Below are 8,108 nucleotides of genomic sequence, written 5' to 3' on the forward strand. Positions count from 1 at the left end.
ATCTTTGGCATTATTGTCAAAGAGGGAGAGATTCAGTTATCGTTACCATTACCGAGTGGTATAGATTATACCATGAAGGTAACAAAGGTAGATATTACATAACAAGTGATATATATCAAAGATGGAGTTTATATCCTATGTGATTTATACATGGATGATAATTAGAATGGAAATCAAGGATATCAATGAAGATTTGAACTTTAAACACATTGATGGTTTTGTATCAAGACAACATATGTTTTGGATTGCATGGTAATAAGAGGTGTTGCCATCAATTTTAAAGAGGGAGATCATTGGAAACTACAATTGGAACAATTTTCACGTTGTCATTGATGTCAAACCTTTTTGGTGAGATATTTTTCTATCTATATGATTGATGAATATGATTTGAGAAGTTGGTCAAAACAAAAGTATCTAGAGGAAAGGTTGAGTTATAATGAGATAACTATAACGGACACTTGATTAATTGGAATTTTTGAAGATAAAGTGATTGTTTAAATCATGTTGCAACTAGAGAAGATAGTTATAATAAAGCACTAAAGAAGTGATCAAAGATAGATCAATTGCACATGCTTGATAGAGAAACATAACAGAAGATTAAGAAACTTCTAGTATATGCCAAGTGATGCTAGTGTCCACTAAGTGCTAGTAAGTGCCAAGTTAAAATAATGTGGGTTGAGTATTAGTATTGACTAAGTGATAATATATGTGCTAAACAAGAAGTTTAGTAGTGATTAAGTGACCCAGTGATGACCGAGCATTAGAAAATAGTGTTGGTCGAAGAACAACATTTTAATAGTTTATGAGAATCATAATTTCTAGTCAACTCTGTTGATTTCTTAGAATATGTAAAGTGTGTTGAAGATAAGGATGGATGCCCTAGATCATTTATTGTCATGAAAGGGTTAGGTAACAGACCTAAGGAATATATTAAAAAAGAATTTTCTAGAAAAGAAGAAGATAAATAAGAATGTAAAGAAATTCATTTTATGTGTCGAATGTAATTGTAAACCCTAGGACATATGGTGGTGTTTTAGTTGCAAAATATTAGAATTACTTATTTAAGGAGGTACAAGGGCTAACTTTAAAAAAGTGGTTGAAGGTTGGAATAATTGTTAATGCTATTAATTGGAAAACTTAAGAAGAAAACTGAGATGAGTAGAGAAGAGGTGAAGAGTAATTGCTTGAAGGGTTGCCAAGTGAATTAGAGACTTAGATGATAATAAAGGCTAGCCAATGGATCAAATTGTGAGCCAAATAAGGCCATTCCTAATAGAGTGATGAAATCCTTTAACAAGGTCACATTTAATAGTGTGTTTTATAAACCTTTACCAGGTTTGGTTCCTAATAGAGCTTACTTCAAAAGATGAAAATATTGGTGACATGTTACCAATGGTTTTTACCAAATTGGGTTTCCATATTAAATCCTAGTGTCAAACTTGTGTGAATATTATTTGTGGTGATTTAATATTAATGTTTATATTCTACAAGTCTTTTATATTTAGGATACTAGACTGCTAGTTGATGTTATTGAAAGTTTACTATAGAGATTGAGCTAAGGAATGATAAGATCTGAAGTAGTTTAAGTGTTTATTTGGTTAATTGGTACATATGGACCTTGGATAACTGATTCACCCCCTCGTCATTATTCTAAACATTCTAAGACATCACAACATAATTTGCCAACATTTTTTTAATAAGAAAATGCCTCAATAAAACAAACTTAAAATTGAAAGTAAAAATTATCAGTTTGGTAACTTAAAATTTAAGAATGACCACATTAGGAAAAAGATTAATTCTTAAAACAAGTAAAGACACGTCCCTAAGGAAAAATGGGACCGTCAACATTAAATTTGACTAAGTAGCCCAACATCAAATTTTACATTATTGGTAATAGCAAAAAAGAAAAAAAGATTCATAACAAGGAAACAACGTAACAATTCATACTAAATAACAAATTTAAGATTACAAACACCATCTAACCATACCAAGGTCACTAGGTGGGGTGGGGGGGAGGAGGGGATAGGAGGAAAATGGAGGTTTCCCCAAAAAAATATTAATAAAAGTTGGACATTGATCTATAATTTAGATTCATGATCCTCTAACTAATATGAATAAAATTAATAAGGTTTGTCCGAAACACCTTAGGATATGATCGACCTATAATACCCTAAAATTAAAAGGCCAAACTAACATCCATACTATCCAAGTATTTGACTATATTAATAGGAACCATCCATGGTTTGTAGATAAAGGAGTGTGTTCACACTATGAATCCCATAATTGTGTGCCCACATGTGGGGATGTTTATAGGAACCAACATCCTTCAAAATATTGTAGTTGGCATAGGTCTTCTACCTCTAACCATAGGGTTCTATTTGTATAGCAATAATTAAGGACTTACTATCTAAACATATGAAATATGAGACATGACTATTAATACTTTAAAAAAAAAAAAAAATTTGCTAACAAAATATCATTTTATTTCTTCTAATTTTACTAAACCAAGTGGTCACCTAATCATTTAATCCAAATATTATAGTCAAATTAATACTATTAATATTAAGAGTGTACTAAGACTATTATTCTTTGTTTTCAAATAATCATGGAAAGATTATTTAATTTTTTTACAAGGTTAATTAGGAGTTATCAAACTAATTTACAATTAAAAGTATCATATTTAAATAATTACAATTATTTTATTTCTTCCTTATTTAATTATTACCATATTTTAGTGTATTTATAATTATATTTTGAATTGCATAGTTCAATTACTTAATAATATATACTACATTTTTAATTTAGAAAGTTTTCAAATTATTCACATAACATTTGTATTTCCTTATTTCTATTTTTTATAATATAAACTAATAGACATTTTATATACTTTCAAATACATGCAATAAATATTTTAAAAGAAATGTAGGATAAATGAACAATGTTTCAAGAAAGAATATTAATATATTTGTCCAATTCCACTTGTTTAGGCATAATAATATGCACATTTCTAAGAACAAATAATAATTTCATTTTCTTCATTTTCTAAGATAAAAGAGAGGAGATGAACTTAATCATTACTTGTTAGGTAATTTAAAAAAAATATTCACATCAAGATAGCACTAAAATTATTAATAAAATAATTAATGATAACTAACATTTGTATAAATTGAATAGTTATTATAAATTACTAGTAATAAATATACTAAATTATGAATATTTCAACAACCACAATCTTTATTAAAATTATATTGCAATTTGAATCATAAGGCAATAGTCTTCTATTATAATTATTACTAGATAGTTACCCCTTTTTTTCATTGAACCCAATTATTTTATTTTTTCTTTATAATAGGACTATATCTCCTTTTAGTAAATGTCCAATTTACCATATATTTACTTTCACAAGTACTACTTGAGGAGATTTATTATCCTAAAATTGGAACATATAATATTTATAACTAGTGATAACTCCTTGGTTAATTTGTTTTCTCGTGTCATAGTAACAAAGTTAATTTTGTAGAATTTCATAGTGGAGACTATGGGTTTACCCATGGAAGGCATTAAGTTCAACAAACAAATGAGCATCTCAAATGTTTCTTTCAAGAAATTTCCCAAAATAGAAGTAGAGGAGAAAAACTTGGAGAAAAATGGGGATTTCTATGAATTGGACTAGATCAAGACCATATGGTAGGATGTGTTTTCATGTACTCATGAGTATTTTATCCTAGATGGTAGAAATAAATGAGTGCATAAGTTTCATTTTGTCCTCCTTAATAATTTTAGGTATAAGGATAGACTTTCCTTTCCTTTTTATTTGAGATTCTCTCTTCTTCAAAATTTGCAAGCTCATAGGAAAAAAGAGTCATGCCCTATATTGCATGAAGGGTTGATTCTTCTCATTGAAGGTCATTGTAAATATGGCCATTGTTTCTTCTCCTTTGGTAGATAAAAAGAAGGGTTTTGCCACTTATACCTACACTAGGAAGAATAATGGTGAGGAAATTATTAAGGGTAAGAGGAGGACTTTGAAACATGAAACCCAACAATCTCCTTAGCATAATGTGGAAGAGGCCACCGAATTTGAGAACTCCGAAAATAAGGAGCATTAAAACCTGGAGGAAGAAGAAAACATGAATGAGGGAGCTTTTAGCTCCAATTTGGAAGGACACCCAGATAGTAAGTAAAAAAGTGGGAAGGAGGATGAGGAAGAGGATAGTGAGGAGAATATAGAGATGGGTAATGTTGGTGATGAGGGAAACTAGAGTGACAATTTGAAAGAAGTAAGGGATGATAAAGAGGAGATGGACTAGGCTAAGGAGGACCTCGTAAATATGAGGGAGGAGGAATGAATTGTAAAGGAGGTGTCTCCTACCAAAGTAGATGTGGAGGAGGATAAAAATGGCTCACCTCATAGAGATTCTATGCTCTCCTTTTTGCACATTGAAAATCTAAAAGTTGATACCATGCTACAAGCTGACTCATGGTTGTATAATGAGTTAATCAATCTCAAAAAGAAAGTGGAAAATATGCAAAAAAAAAAAGAAGGATATGGACCAAGTTAAACTCATTTAGATGGAAATCCAAGTGGGAAACATACCAATCAAACTCAAAGACTATGAACAAAACCTTTGACTGCTTATCCAGGAAAGTAGTAATAAAATGGAATAGGTTACATCTAATATATGTGCTCCTATTGCAAGTCTTGGAAAGTGTACCAATGTAGAAATTATGTTGCCAAGGGGTCCTAGTAAGAGAACTAGGTAGAGTTCTAAGAAGGGAGTTGCAAAGGCTGCTGGTGGATCGACTACTGATTCCATTCAACATACTACAAAGATTGGTAAAGAAGTGGTCAAAATGATCAAAGAGCTATAATAACAACTTTTACTAGTCTTTGGACTCTAGTTTTTGTTCTAGTCCTAGTCTTATTTACTCGTGCTAGTAAATGGTTTCTGTTTATGGTTGTGATATCTGGTTTTTAATCAGTTGTTTCAACTAGGTTCCAGGTCCTTGTAAAACCTGGGGCTATCTTTTGTATATTTATATGGTCTCAGGTCCCTATAAAACCTGATTTTGATATTGTTTAAATAGTAGGTTTCAGGTCCTTGTAAAACCTATTTGTGTTTCATGTTTTATCTTTTCTCCTTTTGTTAAAAGGGTTTCGAGGTTCCTTCAAAACCCAGTTTTACCATAATCTAAAACAAAGTTAATTTTGTATTTTTATTTTATAATTTTAAATTTATTGTTAATAGAATCATCAATATTAATAAAAAATTAATCATAGAAAACTCTTATATATATATATATATATATAGCTATTTTATTTTAAAATTTTAAGACTCTTGTGAAATGCCTTACTAATGTTATTTATTTTTATATTTTTAAAAATCTTACTATAAGATTTTAGAAAATTAGAAAGCATTTACTTACAGTATTTTGAAGTCCTTTTAATTTATTTATATCTAATTATATTTTGTGTAGAAATTTTTAATGCTATTTTACTCTCGTAATATATGTTTATAAAATGTATTCATTTACAACATAGAAAAAGTAAATTATTAAATTACTATCAATGTAATATTAAATTGTTCATATTACAATTAAATTTAAATTTGTTGCATAATACCTATTCCGAGCTATTGGAGAGAGATTTGTATGCTTCATTAGGTCAAAATCTGAACATTCATTTATATTAGAATGGTTAAATTATTTTCATTCTAGGAAAGTAATGAGTAAATGTTATGGGACAATCCACTAACTAGATGTATTGTCATTAAAAAATATTAGCACTATAAAAGTTGTACACTTCAAGTACCTAGTAACTAGATAGAGATAAATTTAAGGTGTCAAAAATATCATGCTAGGACAAATAAACATTAAGGTGCCAAAATGTCAAAACTCTAATTGAAAAACCATACAATTTGGTTTTGGATCTTTTAGTACTCACAACAATAATGTATGAATAAACCAATGCTTATGATTGAAAGAGCTACCTAACAAGTGTTGAAATAACTTTGTAAGAAAGTAAAGTCCGCCAATATAATTGAGAGGGGGTGGGGATTAATCAATTATCCAACTATTATAACAATTCTCAAACTTATTAATCTTTAACCATATGAGAAATACAATAATAATCCACAACAAAATAATCATACATAATAACACAAGATATGTTAACTAGGGAAACCCTTGATAAGAGGGAAAACCCTGGTGGGGATGGTACCCACAAGATGGTGTACTAATATAAATGTTCCTTATTAGAGGATGGACCCTATTAGGAGTCAATAGAATACATTTAGTACATATCAGTCCCTGTTAAGAGACTTTGAATCCCCATTAGGAGATTCCGACCCTATTAAGAGTTATAGAAGGTAGATGGATCCATTATCCAAGCAACTTTAGGGGCAAGACAACCAAACTCATTATCCAAATGATATCCATATTATTACTTGCAAAATAATAGAAATAAATTATAATTTTTCTTCATCCATCTTTTCAACTAGACTACCTCTTCTAATATTGTCACCATATCACTAACTTCACATCCAATAATCCCTTGGATTGTTTACTCGCATTTACGAAATACTCTAATCTTGTTTACACGCTTCACACATGCACACTATCATTTACCAAAAGGAAAATATCCTGCCTTTACCATGTCCTCAAAAAAATTAGATGAGTCAAACTTGAGGCTTTCCCAATTAATTATAATAGGACCACATTAAGACAAGTAATTATTTTTACAATTACAAAACACTGTCGGCTCACAATATTTACTTCTCAGACGTGTGACCTCAAACCTTGCACACTCATTGACATCATCTTAAAATTGAATAATGTTAGTGTCCATATTTATATATTATGATTCTATCTTTGTTAGGAGATACAATCCAACCATCTAAAACTACTTCTCAAGAACTCTATTTGTGTGTTGCTCTCTGTAAATCAATCATATCTTTTGCATGTTTTCAACTTTCTACTTATGCTTTTTTCCATGTCATTAGGATAGATTGTTGAATAATTTTTCAATCACACTTGACCCAATCATCAACACTTTGTCTATATGGCCTCATTTTTTTTCTTCTACATTGTCAATATTCACAGAAACCATACTATGTCGACATCAGTGACAAACATAGTCATGGATTCAATATGTCAATCATGCTGAAAAACTCTCCAATTCTTAGGACACTCCCCAAAGGAGTACCACTAGCATTCATGTTAACAATATCCCCCTTTGGCATTGATGGAAATATAGATGAAAGAAATCTAAGTTCTAAGAATGCCAAAATAACACTCTGCTACTACTATTCTCTTCTTTTCAAATCCACTTCATCAATAAAATATAAAATATTCTATAATACTACTCTATCTATACCATTTTATTTCATAGACATCATTTTTTCACAACTTCTTGGAGATATTTGTTACAAGCTAGAGTTTTCATTGCAACAAAAGATCGACCTGTCAATGCCTAATACAACCACTAGACTCATAGAACATAGGAGGTGGTCAAGCCATGTTATGAATCTCATAGGGGAAAATTGGAATTTAGTCAAAAAAATCCCCCCCTCAGCATTACCCATAGATATTAGAACCTATGACCAAGCTCTAATACCACTTCTTACAAGCTAGAGTTGCCATTACACCAAAAGATCAACCTATCTATGCCTAATACAACCACTAGACTTATAGAACATAGAAGGAGGTTAAGCCATGTCACAAATCTCATAGGGAAATTTTGGTAGTTAGTTTAACAATATCCCCCCGATAACATAGGACATGTCTTTCATGTAAAATATCTCTCCCATATTAGAGGATCTCCCCCAATCATGGTACTTCTCTATGCAATCTCTCCCTCATAGTACCAATGAGATTTTTTTCATACATTCTCTCCCCCATTAACATCAATGACAAAGGATTCATCATGTCAATCATCTAATCCAAGTATTTAATCATCTTAAGTGTCCAAAGACACTATTCTTTATGTAGGAGCATCCTGGGTGTAAGAGTAATTTGTATCACCCAAAAATATTTTTATTTTCAACCTTTTCTATTTTAATAAGGACTAGTAGATAGGGGAGTTACATTTTCTAGGAACTTCCTATTTT

Source organism: Cupressus sempervirens, chromosome 2 (genome assembly GCF_028749045.1).
Source record: "Cupressus sempervirens isolate cs-2001-9-10 chromosome 2, ASM2874904v1, whole genome shotgun sequence".
NCBI lineage: Eukaryota > Viridiplantae > Streptophyta > Pinopsida > Cupressales > Cupressaceae > Cupressus > Cupressus sempervirens.